Source organism: Pezoporus flaviventris, unplaced genomic scaffold (genome assembly GCF_033815535.1).
Source record: "Pezoporus flaviventris isolate CSIRO_AGI_PZ_B2104156 unplaced genomic scaffold, CSIRO_AGI_Pfla_v1 ptg000001l, whole genome shotgun sequence".
Lineage (NCBI taxonomy): Eukaryota > Metazoa > Chordata > Aves > Psittaciformes > Psittacidae > Pezoporus > Pezoporus flaviventris.
The window spans coordinates 58,695,007-58,712,838 of NW_026892549.1; the positions used below are offsets into that span (position 1 = coordinate 58,695,007).

The 17,832-nt window shown below is 49.7% G+C and overlaps 1 long non-coding RNA gene across 1 annotated transcript; it reads right to left on the bottom strand.

Annotated features, from left to right (window-relative positions):
- Window positions 1-1,864: 1,864 nt before the first annotated feature.
- LOC133272773 (uncharacterized) lies at window positions 1,865-16,911 on the bottom strand. Its single transcript, XR_009744567.1, has 2 exons — window positions 15,881-16,911; window positions 1,865-2,703 (listed from the first exon to the last, which is right to left on the bottom strand). It is a non-coding gene; the product is annotated as an uncharacterized LOC133272773 (long non-coding RNA).
- Between the last annotated feature and the right edge of the window lie 921 nt (window positions 16,912-17,832).

Consider the following 17,832-nt stretch of genomic DNA (forward strand, 5'->3'; position numbering starts at 1 on the left):
AGGCACAGGCTGTGGAGGGGTGGGTTTTGATGAATTTGTTCCACCTGATGAGCTCACCTCTTGGCAGGACAAACCTGCAGATGACAGGAAGCTTTGTGCCTCCTTTTTCAGTTTCTCCCATCCATGCCTCCAGCAATGATGCTCAGTCTTTTGCTCGAGGTAGGAGCAATGGCTTTCCCAAGTCTCTCCTGCTGTTTTTCAGTTTCTGATGTTCTTATCTGTTCTTTCACTTCCCCAAAGCCCTGCGAGTGCTGCAGCCAAGTCACCTCTAAAGTATGAGCCCTCATTCACCAACAGGTCAAACCATCCCCCAGCGTAATCTCGGTAGTGAACAGTTAAAGCCAAAGCTGAAGCCCCACATGTCCCCTCCCCAGGAATTCCTGAGGGTGGGTGCCTTGGGAAAGGAGGGCAGCTCTGCTGAGACAACAGGGGAGATGGATGGAAAGGATAAAATGGATCAGGAGCCTATTTGTGGGCTCTTTGTTGTCTCCAAGAAGCATTTCTTGTGATGAGAGAATCACATCACACAACAGGCACCCACAGGAAGCTACAGGAGCCAGCAAGCTCCGTTTCAGTCATCACTCCTCCCAAAAGCAACAGCTTCCAGCACTGGAAGCTTTGAACTGGGCTCCCCTCATAAATCACTGTGCTGACACTCAGGGATAAGCAGTTCCCAGGTTGGCATGTTAGAAGCGTGTTCAAACTTCATCCCACACCATTCCTCAGATGGAGCCCTCAGAGCTTCTGTCCCTGACAGCCCAGCAGCCCTGCTCCACTAGAACCCATCAGCATGCACTGCAAACATGCACATTAGCCTGATGCCCTGATGCTCTGAGACACTTGCCTTGCTCACAGCAGGCCACAGCACCTAGTTTCCTCTCTTAGATTAGTCATTCTTCCCAAATTTCCTTCTTTTGTATACAGGTTCCCTCTGTTTCCTGCTACAGGCTTCATTTTCTCTGCTCTATAGGCACGTGGAAGTGTTTGTGCTGTCAGAGAGACCATCTCATCTGTTCAGCTATTTTTACCCCTGCTGCAATAGCATCTTAAGAACTGTTTTTCCAGAATACTCTCTGGAGGTCAGGAAGGGAAAGAAATCATTTCTGGTACACTCAAATGGATAGAAGGCAATTTCCTACACAACAGGAGCCCATAATCATGCTGAAGTCTTTCAATCCTGATACTTCAGTTGGAAGGAAATCAGAGGCATGCTCTTTAAGCAGTGCCTTCAGCATAACATCCATGTTCACACCAAGCCTGGGTGCTGAAGGTGCCAGTCCACTGGGAGCATTTTGGGGGAGCTACTGAGAAGTAAAAGCTTTTGGTTTCTTTCCAGAACAACTCAGCCTCATCTGAGCATTGCCCCCTGAGCTGCTCTTTCTGTCAGCACACCCAGCCCTGGCACCTGGAAACACGGGAAGATCAAGCCTCTGCAAACAGGGATTTGTTTGGAAAAGGATAATAAAGATATTTCTGGGCTTGGCTCATTCCTCATGACTGCACCAGGGAGTCAGGTTCCCTCTTGCTGCTTCTAGAAGGCAGCGTGGCCTTGCCCACCAGCCTGGTATGTGCTGAGTGTCCTTCGTACACAACTACAGGCAGGCACACGCAGGCACTGCCTCGGGAACACTGCTCCCAGTCAGGGAATGGCTGCTGTGACCACGCTCTGCAAAGGAAATGGCTTCTCTTTTGCCAGCTGCTTTACCCTGGCTCCCACCACTGGGGCTGGTGCAAGCTGGCACTCATCTGGTCCCAGCAAGCCAACCTCCTGCTTACACTGCACATGGGTGCCACAAGGATCAGCCTACACCTGGTGGGTAATTACACAGGGTGCAAGTCTAAGCATCCTTCGGAATTGCCTCTGTGGACACATGTAGCGCGATGTTGTATTGAGCCAAAATGCATTCTTTTCATTACATTAAGCCGAAAAATATCCTTACATTTATTCCTGAGTTAAGAACATTCCCTTTCATCTGGAAAGCACATCTAGATCACCTGCTCTGCAGTCAAGACATAGGAGAAAAAGGGAGAAAATATGGAGTTGCTTTGGACCAGAAGAGCGTTTTCAGTGTATCATTGATGCTATGTAGCATTTGTGGGACACATCTGAGTGTGCCTTAAACACCCCAAGCTTTCAAAATGGTGTATTCTTCCACAGAGTTGCTGGATTTGGGGCCTTTGGCAGATGTCTTATTTAGAAAGCTTCTTTAAACCACGAGGTTTAAAACTGAGTCTTTTGTCCCCAAGTCTGCAAACACCCTGAGGCTGTTGGTTCAGTCAGATACATCCAGCATTCAGTGGTCAATGGCCCTCAGTCATCATTGGTGCTGCTGCTGCTGTCAGAACTGGTGGCACTTTGTGCTCCACCTGCAGCTTCTTCTTGGCTCAAGTCCTCAGTTCCCAGTGAGCCACTGCTCCCTTGTCAATGGTCTTGTCAACTTTGATGCCATCGATGTCTCCCCTGACTCTCCCTCCTCGCACACAGGGCACATCACAGTCAGGTCTGAACTTGTACCAGCCGCAGCTTTGCTCCTGGCAGTGAAGCAAGAAGTTGACATCTCCCTCTGCTTCACAACGAAGCATCCTTCACAACGCTGAGCTGCACAACTCCCTGGGGTGGCTGCACTGTGAGAGGTGCTGGCAGCCAGCTTGGCCCCAGGCATGGCCTGGGAAAGCAGGTGGCTAAAGTGCTGCCCTTCAGCCCTGGGAAATACATGTATTTACAATCATCATTAGAATCATAGAATCCCTGAAATTCCCCTGTTTCAGTTTGAACCCATCACCCCTTGTCCTATCACTACCCTTCCTCGCTGGCATCCAATTCTCAGGCTCTCAAAACTTGCTGGCTTGGCTGCTCCTCCTGGCTCTGTGCTGGACTGGAGCTGCTCACAGCTTGGGAGCTGAAGGACAAGTCTAGGTGGAAATCACCTCCCCCGACAGCCCTGTTTAATGCAAAGTCAATGTCAGTGTGGGCATGACTCTGCTTCTGAGATGCAGTGGAGGTGTTTGACCACAGCCATCAGCTCCTTGCTTGCTCTTTGTTGTGTTTTAATGGCATATCACCAACAGTTGTCTAACCCACCATCCAGAGACCTGACCAGCTTCCCTAGGGCTCTTTCCTTTGTGTTGTCACTGTGAGGGGCCTACAATGGATATCTTCCTCCCATCAGGTCCATACCCCGATCCCAAAACCTTCTGGAGCCACACCAGAGCTGAATCTGGGTTCTCACACATGCACTACCATGTATAGCTCTGCATGGCAAACCCAATCTACTTTAAGGCCACAGTTATGTGTTAATCCTCCTCTGGCCTCTTCCCTATCAAGGCATCATCTAAACTATTCCACAGCCCTGCTGTTGACTTTGATCATTTATTCACAGGCTGGACAGATTCTCTCCGTTATGAATTACAGGGCTCTAATTGGATTGAGAGCCAGGCCTGCACCTTCCCTTGTAATTTAGCTTTAATTAATGCCCATTCATTATTAACTGTTATCAGCCAGGCTTAATATCAGCTGGTTATTACCCAGAGACCAGCACAGATTGTTTTCATCTCCATTATTACCCATTTCAATAATGTCTCCCTCCCCTGTCGACAGATGCACACAGACCGTGTGTGTCAGCATAAAGGATGGCTGTTAAGCAACAACGGGTCTTTCAGAGCTGCCAAAGTCAAAGGGAAGTCTCCCTGTGTCTCTAGGTCAGTGCCCAAGGCAGTGTGAAAAGGAACAATGCCCCTGGATTCCTACAGGAGATAGACACTTCACCTTTTGCTTCTCACTGAGGCACAGAACCTGGCATTGAAAGTGGGAATGCGCTGTTCTGGAGCTATTTTGAAAGAATGGGGGCATTTTCCTGTTCTTTTTCTAGTTTCCATTTTCTCATTTCTGGCTTGAAGGAGAAAAAAAAAAAAGAACAGAAAAAGAAACTTTTCCTTCCTCTTCCCTTTTATCACATTCCCCCCAAAAATAGCAGCAGTAAAAGTACCACAAAGCAAACCCAAGAAAACAGCAATCCAAGTACTCGGGAGAGGGCTTCAGAGCCTGGTTAAAAATAGAGAGCTGAAGGAGAAAGAAGAATGCTTTGCCTCCAACCTGCATCCACTTTCCATCCTGCAGAACCACTCCTGAAAGTCCTCCAGCAAAGCCAGAGGCTTTGAAGCCAATGCAGCCATGCTTCCAGGCTACTCCTGCTCCTCTGACTTCCCCTGCAAGCAGTGTGTTGAAAGCACTTCTGTCACATCCAGGAGATGGATGGAGACCGGGCAGGCACAGGTAGGAGTCAAACTGGAGCATCCACTGAAATCATGTTATGGTGACAAGGGACATCCCAGACACAGGCTGCTGCCTTGTGGCAGACGGAAAGGAGGGAGAAGTTTTGGGTGACGAATCATCTCATCTCCACATTGCCCTGGAACTGTTACCCTGAGCTGAGTGCATCCTCCATCTCTTCCCTGCAAAGACTTCATTTGGTTTAATTACTCTCATTTGGAAGTCAATTCAGATTGGCTTTCCTGAAAATGCCTGCCTAGAGCAGCCCTGGAGGAACCTAAAACCAAATGCAATTGGTTTCAGTTGCATATCAGCTCCCTCAGGCTTGACAGGAACAGGGCAAATGGGTCAACAAAGCACTTAAGAAGATGCTTTCCTAACTTGCTTTTTACTCAGGCATTCAGCACTGTCAACTTCCGAGCCCTCAAGGCTGGAAAGAATCCTACCCAAGGAAGAAACAAGTAGTAGAGGAGGAGCCTGACCTGTTTGTCAGGAGGGTGATGGGTAGAGGAGAGTGTCCCTGCATGTGCACATCTCCAGGCAGTGGGTCCCACAGCTCCTCACCATGGACCAATGCAGCTGGTGACCAGGCAAGGTGGAGCAATGTCTATGGTCACTGCTGTGATTTTCCAAGCTTGTCAGAATCACATGGCAAGAACCAAATATTGGATGCTGCCAGTCCCAAAGGTGTTTTGTTAGCCAGGATGCAGCCTGGCTGATGGCCCAGCATGTCTGCACCCATGGGCCACCAAAGCAAGAGCTGAGTGTGGCCGCACCAGTTGATGTGGGGACATGTGGAAGGCTTTACTTCAGCTTTGCTCCGTGGTGGGCAGCATTCAATGGTGCAGGGGCAAGGTTTGGAAAGGAAGAGCACCTTTTCTAGCACTCACTATTCAGAGCAAAAGGCTGATATTACAGTGGGAAGAAGCATCAAGAGCATGTCTCCTCTGCTGCTCCCCCTTCCCCCAGTTCTTTCAGAGCAGGAGCAGTGACTGCCGTGATCTCTGGCTCTCCCATCATCAGGTTTCAGCCACTTCTAAGCCAGACTCCAAAAATCAACTCTGTATGGCCTCATCTGTGACCCAGAAACGAAGAGCAGAGCAGAGTTCACATCACAGATTTCCCTCCTGACAGCAGCCCTTGTAACCAGCTGATAACCAGAACCAAAGGGCTTGATATGGTGCTGTTCTCCAGCGCCTGGGACTGATACCCTGCCCTGCAGGAAACAGATAGCCAGTGTGGATCCGAGCATCACTTTGGTTTGCTGAAAGCACTCCTGGCTGCTGTGTCCAAGTCCTCTGCTGGCACAAATGGATGTATCCTGACAGCATTCCTGTAAAGCAGGAACTCTGCAGCAGCATTCTGTGGCCTTTCTTTCCCGTTTAGATGAGGGGAAAAGAGCTGTGGTTTGCATTTGCTGACCTTTCCATGCAACAAAGCATATGTGGTCCCTGACCATGATGGTGCTTCTGGTACAACAGCAGGACTGGAGCCTGGGGATGAGCAGAGAATCACATAATGGTTTGTGTTGGAAGGGACCTTGAGCTCATCAGGTTCCAACCCCTGTGCCACGGGCAGGGACACCTTCCACTAGAGCAGGGTGCTCCAAGCCCCTGTGTCCAACCTGGCCTTGAACACTGCCAGGGATGGGGCAGCCACAGCTTCTCTGGGCACCCTGTGCCAGTGCCTCAGCACCCTTACAGAGAAGAACTTCTTCCTTATATCTAACCTGAACTTCCCCCGTTTCAGTCTGAACTTACCACCCCCTGTCCTATCACTACAGTCATGGATGAAGAGTCCCCCTCTACATCCTTGTAGCCCCCTTCAGACACTGGAAGCTCCTCTGACATCTCCACACAGCTTCTCTTCTCCAGGCTGAACAGCCCCAATGTTCTCACTGACAAGGCAACCGTGGGGAGCTGGAAAGGTGCCTCAGGGCACTACAAAACCTTCTCCCACGCTTCTCCAGGAGCAGCATGCCCAAGGCTGGATTTCTCACATCGCCAGCCTGCACCCAGAAGAGGCACATATGGCATCCAACACTGAGGAAGGGTGGTTGGAAGGTGCCACAGAGCCATCCTGAAGGGAGGCTCCTTGCTGGGTGAGTAGCACTGTCCCAACCCTTGCCAGGACCTGCTGCTCCTGGCACGGTGCCACCTCAGAGAAACCATCCAGCACAGCTCCTGCTCTAATGAATCAGGGGAATCTCTAGCCAGGATTAAAAACAAAGACTGGACCTGCTGGCAAACCCAGGGCATGGGCTGTAATGCTGGTACCCCCCCAGCCTGCTGCAGGAGGAGATACTGATGCTGTACATTCCACAGCGTGGCATCTCTCGGTGCTGGTCCTAGTGCCCCAGGTAAATCCAGCACAAAGTCCTTCAGGCTGGGGAAGAGAAGGGCTGGGGGCATCCTCCTGCAAGGCTGGAATTCATGCTTTTGTTCTCACTCCATTTGCTGTTAATTGCTTCTGGCCACCAGCAGTACCAGTGTAAAGCAGCATCGGCACAAGGCCATGCGGCTGGGAGAAGCTCAGAGCAAGCAAAGGCAGCTTGCAAAACAGGCATTCCTCTGCTAACAGTGGTGTTTCTCATTGCTCCCAGCCCTTCCCAGAGCCTCCCTCAAGTCCAAGGGTCCACAAAGCCGACTGGGTTTGGGATATGGAGACACCAATCTGACCCTGTATCAGAGACAGGGCAAAAAAGGCAAGGACAGCAACAAATGAATAGCAACCCCCAGCTATTCCAACACAAAGGCATGCCATCATGAAGATGTTGCCCTCCAACCTCTCGGATCCTCTTCTCCAAGGCAGGTGGTGTTTTGTATTCCGCTTCCTCCAGCATCCCAATTCCTGCCCTAATGCAGGGAGAGCTCCTGAAATAGCTGCTTCTAGCCACTTTCTTTTGGATGCAAATCATTGGTATTCTGCAAGAAGAGCTCTCACTTGGAGAGCTATCCTGCCAGACCTGTTCCAGCTGATTTCCTCACAGAGCTGAAGCCCTTCCTATAAAAACCTTTGGCTTCAAACCAAGCAATCAGCCAGGATTTGCCTCCTTTCTTTATAATTCCACAACTGTCCCCTCCTCATTTGTTTCCTTTGATTTCTCTCCCTTTCACATCTGCATTACTGCAGAGTACTTACTGAGATTTACGGCTATATCTCATCTGGCATACAGGTAATTCAATACACACTTGCTGGTCCAGTTTGAAAAGCAAACAGCTTCTCTCACCATTCTGCTTTAGGCTCAGCTACTTTAATTGCCTGGGACATACCATGCACAGGGTAAATATTTGGTCCCAGCTCTGAAGCTTTAAGCTCCCTCTTGCTCTCTGCATGCAAATTGGGATCTTGGCAGTGTTAGGGGATGCCCTTTCCCACACTGGAATGAGCGGGTTCACTTCTTCTATGATTCTATGAATTGGGTCATTGGTGAGGAGCAGCAGAGCAGGGGAAGGGCGAGAAGGGGGAGCAGTGTGGCACTGTAGGAGACACAGGTCACAGAACCAGAAGAGCTGAGTTTGAAAGGACCTCTGGATGCCACGGGTCCAAACCCCTGTTCAAGATCAGTCCAGCCATGGCTGTGTCCAGCTGCTGACTGTCTCGAAGGATGAGCTTGGTTTGTGGGAAGTTGCTTCTTTCCAGGCAGGATTTTCTCAGCTTTTATTTCACTCCATAGAAGCAGGAGAGATTGAGAGCTTATTCAGGAGAAAAGGCAGGATATTAAAGCTAAGACATGCTATGCCTGCAGCCAAGAAGGCAAAAGATGGGAAAAAACTGACTTCTCCAAGATTATGCAGCTCAGTGATTGAATGGGGGAGACAGCCGAGGTTAAACTCATGCCATGGACTGTGTGGCAGCAGCAGTACCAAGAAGATCATTTGTGGGCTTCCACACTGAACAATGAGCAAGGGAAACTAATCTTAGCTACTCCAATGACCCAGCCAAATGGCATGTTGGATTAGCCCTCACCAGGACCATGCTTTGCAGCACGGGAGGTGCTTTCATGATCCGATCACCTACACTTCTCCTGGTGAAAGGAGCAGGCTTTAACTTACTGCTGTGAGGATGCTTAGAAAGCAGGAGAAGACAGGCACCACTCTGGAGGAGAATGCACACTCTTCTGCACATGGGCCATGCCGAAGGGCTCTTGCTTCACCAAGGTGCAGGTTACCCAGCTCCCCAAAGTGTGGTGATACCTCACAGTGCAAGGAGAGGAGCCTTTCCTCGAGTGCCAGGTCTCCTTGGCAGCTTCTCTGAGAAGCAACAGAACTAAAACTAGTCCCAGAAGGCAAGCTGAGAAACCACCCAAATCTCTAATCCCCAGGCACAAGCCTGGGTATGCCCTGGGATGGGAAATTTATATCCTCTGTCAACAGGAACTACACACAACAAAAGCAAACCCAAGGGAATTGCATTTTGCATCTCACAGCTTTCTCTTGCTGACTGCTGTGCACTAGTTTTTTAAGGTTGGCTGGTTATAAAGTCATGTTCCCAGCTCCACCAGACACTCAGATCCCTGTGCACTCTCCTCCTCCTTTTGTATCTGTTGCAGACCTTATGGTATTTGTAGAACATCTGGCACAGTGAGGTCTCAGTCCTCTTCAGACCCCTGGATAGGAACATACTGTGAAGTTTCTGCTCTGCACCAACTGACCCTGCTCAAACAAGTCCAGAGAAACACCAAAAAGATGCTGCGAGGGCTGGAGACAGGCTGGTTCAGCCTGGAGAAGAGAAGGCTCCTTAAGGGGAGACCTCAGAGCAGCTCCAGTGCCTAAAGGGGCTACAGGAAACCTGGAGAGGGGCTTTGGACAAGGGCCTGTAGGGACAGGCCAAGGGGAATGGCTTTAACCTGCCAGAACAGGGGAGACTGAGATGAGCTCTTAGACAGAAGCTCTTCCCTGTGAGGGTGCTGAGGCACTGGCACAGGGTGCCCAGAGAAGCTGTGGCTGCCCCATCCCTGGCAGTGTTCAAGACCAGGTTGGACACAGGGGCTTGGAGCAACCTGCTCTAGTGGAAGGTGTCCCTGCCCATGGCAGGGGTTGGAGCTGGGTGAACTTTAAGGTCCCTTCCAATACAAAACAGGTTGGGATTCTGTGGCTCTGTAACATGCTCAGGCCCTCAGCAGACGCACACAGAGCTAAGAGCAGCAAGAGGAGGATTATTCATCCCAAAAGCTTTCTGAAAGGCCCACAGATGAGGACCAGAGAAAGACAGAGGCCATATACAAACCCCAGCACTCCAGAAGCCTATCTGCAATGCAGTGCAATCAAGGAGTGACTCTGTGGCAGGCTGAACTCTCTTGATGAGCTGATGCAGAGCGCTGCACGGGCAGTTTTCCCTTTAATGGAGGGCACTCCCTTGGAACAAGCACTTGGCACCAGATGAGTGAGGAATGAGATGGCTTTAAGCCTGTAATTTAATTACACTGTGTAGAGCTGCCTAAGAAAAGGACCATTTCCTGAGCAGGCTGCAGTGCTGGTGCCTGGCAGCCTGGACACTCTTGCTGTGTCACACAAAGGCAGAGCAGAGACCTAAGCTCCAGGTCTCTTTCCATGTGGGGGATGTTCCTGCCCTCCTTTCATTTTGCAACCAAGCAAAGATCTTGACCAAGACAAGACAAGGATCTGCTGCAAGAGAGTGCTGTGGTGGTCATGCCTCCCCTGATGATGAAGTGGAGTAGCCCCCATATGCACTCCCATATACACTGCAGGAAAAGCTGGCGTGGGCATCACTTTGGAGCACAGTAATTCCCTCTCCCAACTGTCCTTAGTGCTCAGATGCTCCTTCGTGGCTCAGGGCATGTCTAAGCACAATGACAGGCTGCAGGTGATGGGATGCAACAGCCCTGAGAAGAAGGACTTGGGTGAGGAAAAGCTCCCCATGACCCAGCTTCAGTGTGTGCGCTTCAGCCCAGAACCCCCATGTGCTGGGCTGCACCCCTGGAGCGTGAGCAGCAGGTCAGGGAGGTGGACCTGCTTGAGCAAGTCCAGAGGAGGGCCTTGAAGATGCCCCTTGAAGATGCACCTCTATGGAGACAGGCTGAGAAAGCTGAGAGATTCCTTCTATGATTCTATGAAATGATAGAGCCAAAGGAGCTGTGGATGAGGGACTGGCTTGTAAGGGCAGGGATGCATCAGCGCATCCCTCCAAAAAGGAGAGCAGCGTGGGCGGATTGATGCCTCACCTCTGTCTCAGGGAACACATGCAGGGTAAGCCTGGCCTGAAATGTGAGTGGGATCAGCTCAGCATGAAGATTTGGTCTGAGCCTTTCTGGCTTTCAAGCATGCCTGGGCTATGGCTCCCAGCAGCCCCAAAACTGCCCTGGTGCAAACCAATCCCTGCACAGCAGCAGAAGCCCAGACTAGCCAACAGCAACATCTCATTAACAGCAATTGGCTCCTCACCACATACCTCCCAGGCCCAAGCTTGCACCCACCCCAGTAATTGCTCCGTATTATGTTTTCCGGATGCTCCAAGGTGAAAGGGAGCTTTGTACAGGAGTGCTGGAGGGGTGGAGTCTGGGATGCAGCAAGCTACTCAGGAATTGTTCCTGCACAAAGTCCTGATGCTGCAAGAAAGGCAGGGCTGCGGCATCCCATTCTGCTCCTCAAAGCCTCAGCAAGAGCTCCCAACCCCAAGGGAGAAGGGGGAGAAAGCAGTTCTGGCATCTCACTAAGTGTCCTGGCCAGTGTCGCTGCCTGTACACTGCTGGGGGTGCTTATTCAGGACATACCCCACAGAAATGCCCCCAGGAGATGTTACTTGCCCAGGGATGCCACCAAACAGGGGGAAGGGACTGCTGGTTGCAATCAGTGTAGGTGCAGTGAATCATCCCGCTACCCTGGCAAGGGGTGCATGGGCAACTGGGGTCCAGGTCTCTGACCTGCCACAGCTCTCCTGTGGGAAGATTTATACCCTTCCCAAAGGAGGAGACAAGGGCAGTAGGCAGCCCACCTCATCCTCATGAGTGGAAAACCAACAATCCTGCTTGTACAAGAAACATCCAAAGGTTTCCAAGCTTGTCTGAAAGATTTTGGGGGTGGGGATATTATTACATTTTAGTCCTCAGCAGCATGGCCAACCAGATATCCATGGCCAACCAGATATCCATCTTCCACCTCCACTGTGTCTGACCTCAGGATAAGCAGTGGCTGCATCTGCTCATTCAGGATGACTAAAGCAGATGGTCTGGGGTTTGATCCAGCTTTTCCCAGCCCAGAACTGCACCCACACCATGTTCCTCTTCCAGAGAAAGGGTCTGGGGGTTGATTTTTCCAGCACATCTAACCTCAAATAAAGGGCAGTCACTGCAGTAACACTCGTGAAAATCCACCCTCTTTTATACCAGTACAACATCACTATACAGGCAAGTTCATGTTTTTATCTGGAGCGTGGCCATCCCACCCTGGGAAGTTACACCCCATTGCTTCACAGAGACTCTGGGAAGATGAAACATTACATCAACATCTCATCTGATGGGGTAGAGAGGGACAGAGATAGCCCTCATTTAAGGTGCCCAGCAGCAGTTCTCTGATCAGCAGGTGCAGGGAAATAGGAACCTTGATGTTCAGTGTTCCCCTCATGCTTCAATACCCGGCTTCAGCAGCTGAAAATGCTCTTGAATTGACAATGCTGACACTGGGAAAGAAGCCAAGGAGTGTGGGAAAGTGCCCAGATTCTCCCTCTCCATGTGCAGGAAGAATTTGGGCACTTCATAACCATTACAGTCCTGGGTAAGTTACTTTAGGTTAGAAATGACCAAGCCTTGGAATAAAGGGAAGACAGGAAATAAACCCCTGTATATTTGTCTGTTGACCAAAAAAACATCCATCAAAAGCTCAGCAGGATTGATGGAGCCACTGCCCATAGACAGAAAGCATTAAGGAAAACACCTCGCAATATACACCCTGCTTGAACACCAGCTTGGGCTGATGTGTCTGCCACAGACTCAAACCCTTCAGATCGAGATGGCAGTGGCTGCATTTCACATGACACTTAGGAAGTGAAGCTTGTAACAGCTACCATATATACACATATATGAAACCATAGTCACTTCCTGCAGGCTACTGGAGGGTCAGATAATGGGAAAGGCTTTTGAGCACCAGGTTTTCTCAGCTCCCACCACCACCAGTCACGTCTTACATCTGTCTACAAGACTGGGGAGTGCTGGCCATGGGTGTTGAGTAACCTCCACTTACCACTGGGCTGAACTGGTCCCTCTGGGGAAGTGGTGAGCGGTAGAGAGGACAACGCAGCATTAAAGCATCCTCTCTACATGCACAGGGAGAAAAAGAGTCTGGGGAAATCTGGTCTAGGCAGGGTGCACTCAATGTGGGCAGGTCAGGGCCAGCCTGTTAATAGCCAGCAAGCTCCTACCTGAGAGCTTGCTTTGGAGAAGGAAATCAGGAGGAGCTTATGTCATACTAAGCTAGAAGTGTCTACATGCAGGACTGAAGGCAGAGGCTTGTGACAGGAGGCCAAGTGACTCAGTTGTGGTGGGTGGGGGCAACAAGAGAGAAGGGGATGTGGTTAGGGAACAGGCTATGAGTCACCAAGGAAGCACATATGTTGATAACAGCTGGATAAACTCAAAGCAGAGACATAAGGTCTGCTCAGAAGAACATCCAAGCTATACTGGAAGCCAAAACCTGGAGACAGCAATCCCAAGGGTGAATGCAACAGAGAGTTCTAAGTGCCTGCCACAGCTTTTTCCAGCTTTGCAGCTCATCAAGGGTTGCAGGATGAACATTTATCTTATATGTGACAGCACCTCAGCACCCTCAGAGGGAAGAGCTTCTGCCTTGTCTCCAGTCTGAGCTTCCCCTGTTTCAGTTTGAACCCATCATCCCTTGTTCTGTCACTCCAGTCCCTGATGAAGAGCCCCAGTATCCTTGTAGCACCCTTCAAACACTGGAAACTGCTCTGAGGTCTCCACGCAGCTTCTCTTCTCCAGGCTGAACAGCCCCAATGTTCTCAGCCTGTCTCCATACGGGAGGTGCTCCAGCCCCTGCTCATCCTCATGGCCTCCTCTGGACTTGCTCCAACAGCTCCATGTCCTTCTTATGGACACCAGAACTGCACAGTGCTGCAAGAGCAGGGTGAAGGGGCAGGATCACCACCTGCTGGTCACTCGTCATTTGATGCAGCCCAGGATATGGTTGCATGGGATTGAGACTTCCCATCCTAATCCCTGCTCTCCCACACATGCTGTCTAGTTTGCAGGTCCCCCTGCCCAGGTCTAAAATGTCCCTGAAAACCTCCTTGGGAGCACAGTCAGCTTCAGCTTGCCCGTTCAGTTGGATCTGCCTTCTTTTCATGCTTTCCCAGCAACTATTTAGGAGGCATGTGCTCATTCCTTTGTCCACTTTGAAACCAGAGAGGATTGCTGTTGACTCACAAGAAATGTGTCACAGTCACATGCCTGCTTCTTTGCATCCATCACTGCTGTGGCACTTCCCTTTCGGTGGGGAAATGGGAGAGAAGCAGCGTCAATTTGGCACAGGAAACTCAGCTTTGGTGTGTTCCTGAAACCTCAATTCAGTTTTAAGTCAAAGAGTCTCCATGACTCTGAAGAACAGGCACATAAACACTACATAACAGGGGTGAATTCCTTTCTGTCAAGCCTAATATTTGCCAACATGTGCTGTAAATGCATATTTTATGTCAACAACCCTTGTGGAACAAAGAGATTTATGTGACCACCTTTGAACTGAACACTATCTGGTAAATGCATGCTGCAAAGAACAGGTCCTCCCTCCAACTGCTCAGAAGCAACAGGAACTACAATTCCACTTTGTGAGCTCTCAGTGGGTTAGTTTACCAAGAAAAGCCTTTCTTTACAAATTCATTAGCTAGTGCCTGCCCATAGGGATTATAGAAACACATCAAGGATGCCTTTCCTTGCCAGTATTAACCTTGGTTGCTGCAGGGAGGTATAGGCCCTAAACACAATGAGCTCCGAAAATGTGCCAAAGCGTAAGGCAGTTCAGATGTCTTCTTCCAGGCCAGATCAGCCTCCCGGGAAAGCCAGGATGTGTTCACTATCTTCTGCTAGGTCCAAAGAGCTCATTGCTTTGCTACAGAAAGTCACCTGCACTCAGAGCTTGGCATCAAGAGTGAGCCCTATGCCAGGGCATGTCCTGGCTGGGTTCAGGAAACCCCACAGGGCAGAGGGACCTGTGAAGCTGTAAGTACACCATTCCCAAGCAGGCAGCTTGCTGAGAGTGCACTTCTTAGCCTGTTCCTATCCACTCTCTCCCAAAGGCAAAGACTACTGCTGCTGAGCAGCCCCAAGCCTAAACCTCCTACAGAGAGCAATACAACCAGTGCAGTGATGGTGGGGCATTACACCTCAAAGGTGCTTACTTCTGGCACCCAGAGCATTCACATTAACTTAGATGGGCTAATTACTGCAGTATCACAGTCTCCACAAATCAAGTAGGATCATTTCCTTGCCTAGATAACCTTAATGATGCTCCTGTGTGGCAAGCTGGGAAGGCAGCTAAGAGAGAACTTATAGGTTTAAAGGGCCTGGAAATGGAGCCAGCTAAGATGGTTAGAGGAGATAGAAGTGCATGCAGACAAGTGCACGCATGCAGGCACAAATGTCACACTGGTAAAGTGAAACCATCAGGATGCAATCTTCTCTTTCTTGCCAGGCTACAGTCTGCTTTATGTATTTCTTTACACTAGGACTGTAGTTTTCCTGGGTGGGAATAGCTGTACACAGGTACATCACTTTCATGGCATCAGTGATGTCCTCACTAGGATGAAAAGAGACTGCCGAATTTCCGGCCCATGCCTGCTTCATACCCAGCCCATGTTCTCCAGTCTTATGGCACAGTGTCCTCATGTCCTGACCTTTTCAAAGGGAGCAAACGAGAGGCAAAACTGTAGCCATAAGATACAGGGGGCAGAACTATACCCACACTCAGTGTTGTATTTCCACAAGCCCACTGTTTAGCATCCCACTGTAGGACAGGCTCTCTACTGCCTGCTCCTCTACACCACTTCTGGCACTTTCCCCTTTCTGAGATATAAGGAACATGCTGGACAAGGTCTAATCAAAGCCTCATATGGAGGCAGCAGTATTTCCCTCTCTGCTAAATACATCTCTTAGGCTTGCACTAGCAGCATCCGCCTGTGTCTATAGTCATCCTGCAATTAGTTACTACCCCATTTCCTCTTCATCTGGTAATTCACATGGATGAGAGTGTAGCGAATGGAAGAAGTCTTATTAATAGCTCCAAACACAGCACCTGCATTAGATCTCACACTGCTGCTTCTAACAGTCTCCAAGGTCAGTCCATCCTTCCTGTGGGACATCCACGTCCCCTTCCACCTTGGCAATGCTCTCAACTGTCTCATCTGCAGAAGTGCTCCATACATTCCTCCTATATGTATCCTATTGACTCTTTCCTCCTGTTTCCCATCCACTTGGAAGTTCTAGAGCAGGGCTCAGGTTTGCTCACTTCATTAGAAATAAGAAATCACATATCAGTTAGAGGTGATAAGTTATCTGAGCTTCATCTGTTCAAGCTTGCAGGATCACTTAGACATTCAGCTGCGTTATTCACATGAGCACTCACTCAGAACACTGTCATAGGTTACCTTGACCCAAATCAGTCCTTCCATCTAACGAGTCCTGCTGGCAGGTTAGAGGAGCTGGATACATGTTTTGAACAGGACATCTGTCCATGGCTTAGGTTGTGGAGGTGGTGGAAACACCTCTGTGGACATGGCTGTGTAGGAGTCAGCAACACTTCTAGATTTGGGGAAGAAAATTCTACATTAATGAGCTCTTTGCTTTTAAAAGCCGGGTCTATAAATGGAAAAGAATTAATGGGTCCCATTCCTTTGGCACAGATGCCCAGTGATGCGTGCTTGTGTAAAGAACATCTCTGGCAGAGCCAATGTCACCTAGTCCAAAATAGAACAGGCCCAAAACTCAGCTAAAAATCAAAGCAAATCTGGCTCAGGCTACTGAGGGCAGTGATGAGCAATAACTGTTTGCTCAGGAAAACTGCTTCCAGGAAAACCAGCCCTGTCTTGCAAGGACATGTGTTTCAGGGAGCAAAGAAGCAGGATCTTGACTGCTTGGAAGTCAACACCACTGACTTCCACAGAGCCAGAATTGCTCACCCCAAGCCCTCCAAGACTAATACAGTGGCATCTAATAGAGAAGTATTTAACCGCAGGTATGTAAGAGTAATACATAATGCAGAACATGGCTAAGCTCTTCAGAATTCACACCATCCTCCCACTGACAGCACAGAGCTGTGCCCCCAACCATGTGAGCACACAGGGCTACTGCAGACATCCCTTGGAAAGGGGGAAGGGATAGAAGCATGACTGGGCATTGCAGGACTGGAAGTTTCACACCAGAGCAAGCAAATGCCAGACCCTCTGTGTTCTTGCCAAGAGAGAAATTCCCAGAAGGAAATGGATGCTGTCACACTACTGTCACCTCAACAGCATCTGTATGTGTCAAAAGGGTCACTGCTGGGTGCTTCCTCATGCGTTACTGCTCCTCTCTGATCACTCACAGCTCTCAGCAGGAGCTGCTAGCCAGAGTGATGCTAACTCAGCATACTGGAGGCAAAAGTGAGATGATGACCCTTTAAAAATGCATACACCACTGTGCATGAACTCTCTGTGACATACACAACTCCTGAGCTCCATGTGAGGCAATGTAGATGAAGGACCAAGAGCACTTTCTGCCTCACACATCCCACAGACTAACAGCACATGCACATCCTACTGCTGTGACTCAGTTACACTCAGTACTCTGTGAAGGTGCAATAAATTGGTTTGCTTCCAAGCTCTTCCTATCTGTGCCTTGGTGTCAGACAACACTGGAAATAATTTCTGGAGACAGGGAAGGAGTTGCCCTAGGCAAATCTAGGTGCATTAAATGGCTGGTGGAGTCACAAGAGAGTCAGAAGGCAAATGAATTAGAAGTCAAGGTTTGATGCCCTTAGCTTTACAGGAAGTTCCACCAACCTGCACTAAGAAAAGACCATGTCTTCTCAGGAAATGATACAGAAGAGTCAGGATGAAGGGGATAGAATCCCCAAAGTCACTATTCCAGGTGCCTCAGAGACAAAGCAACTTCCTCTGCTTTGTATAAGGGTTTTGAAAGTGAAGCAAAATCATTCAAGCACTAAAGCAATGCCCAGGCAAGGATGTTTTCCTGTACCCCTCAGTGTACTACAGGTAGTAGTAAGATCCAGGAGGGCAATTCCAATAGTGCATTGCCAGCCTTGGCAGCTTTCCCTGGGGCTTGATCCAAAGGGGCCATTTGAGTTCAGGACACAAGAGACTGCAGAGATTCTGTATTACAAAGCAGCCACCTCAGCTGGCATGGACTTCTGTAAGTGTTGAAACACACGCTCCCTCCCTGATCCTTTCCAGTATGGAAGGGAATCTACAGGCTCAGCATCTTTGGCTCCCTGAATGAGGCCGCAAGAGGGGCAGGCATGATGCAGTCTGGCAGCTCCAAACTATGCCTGCTGGGGAGCACAGTCAGTGGCTGTGCTCTCTGGAAGAACCCTCTTCCATTG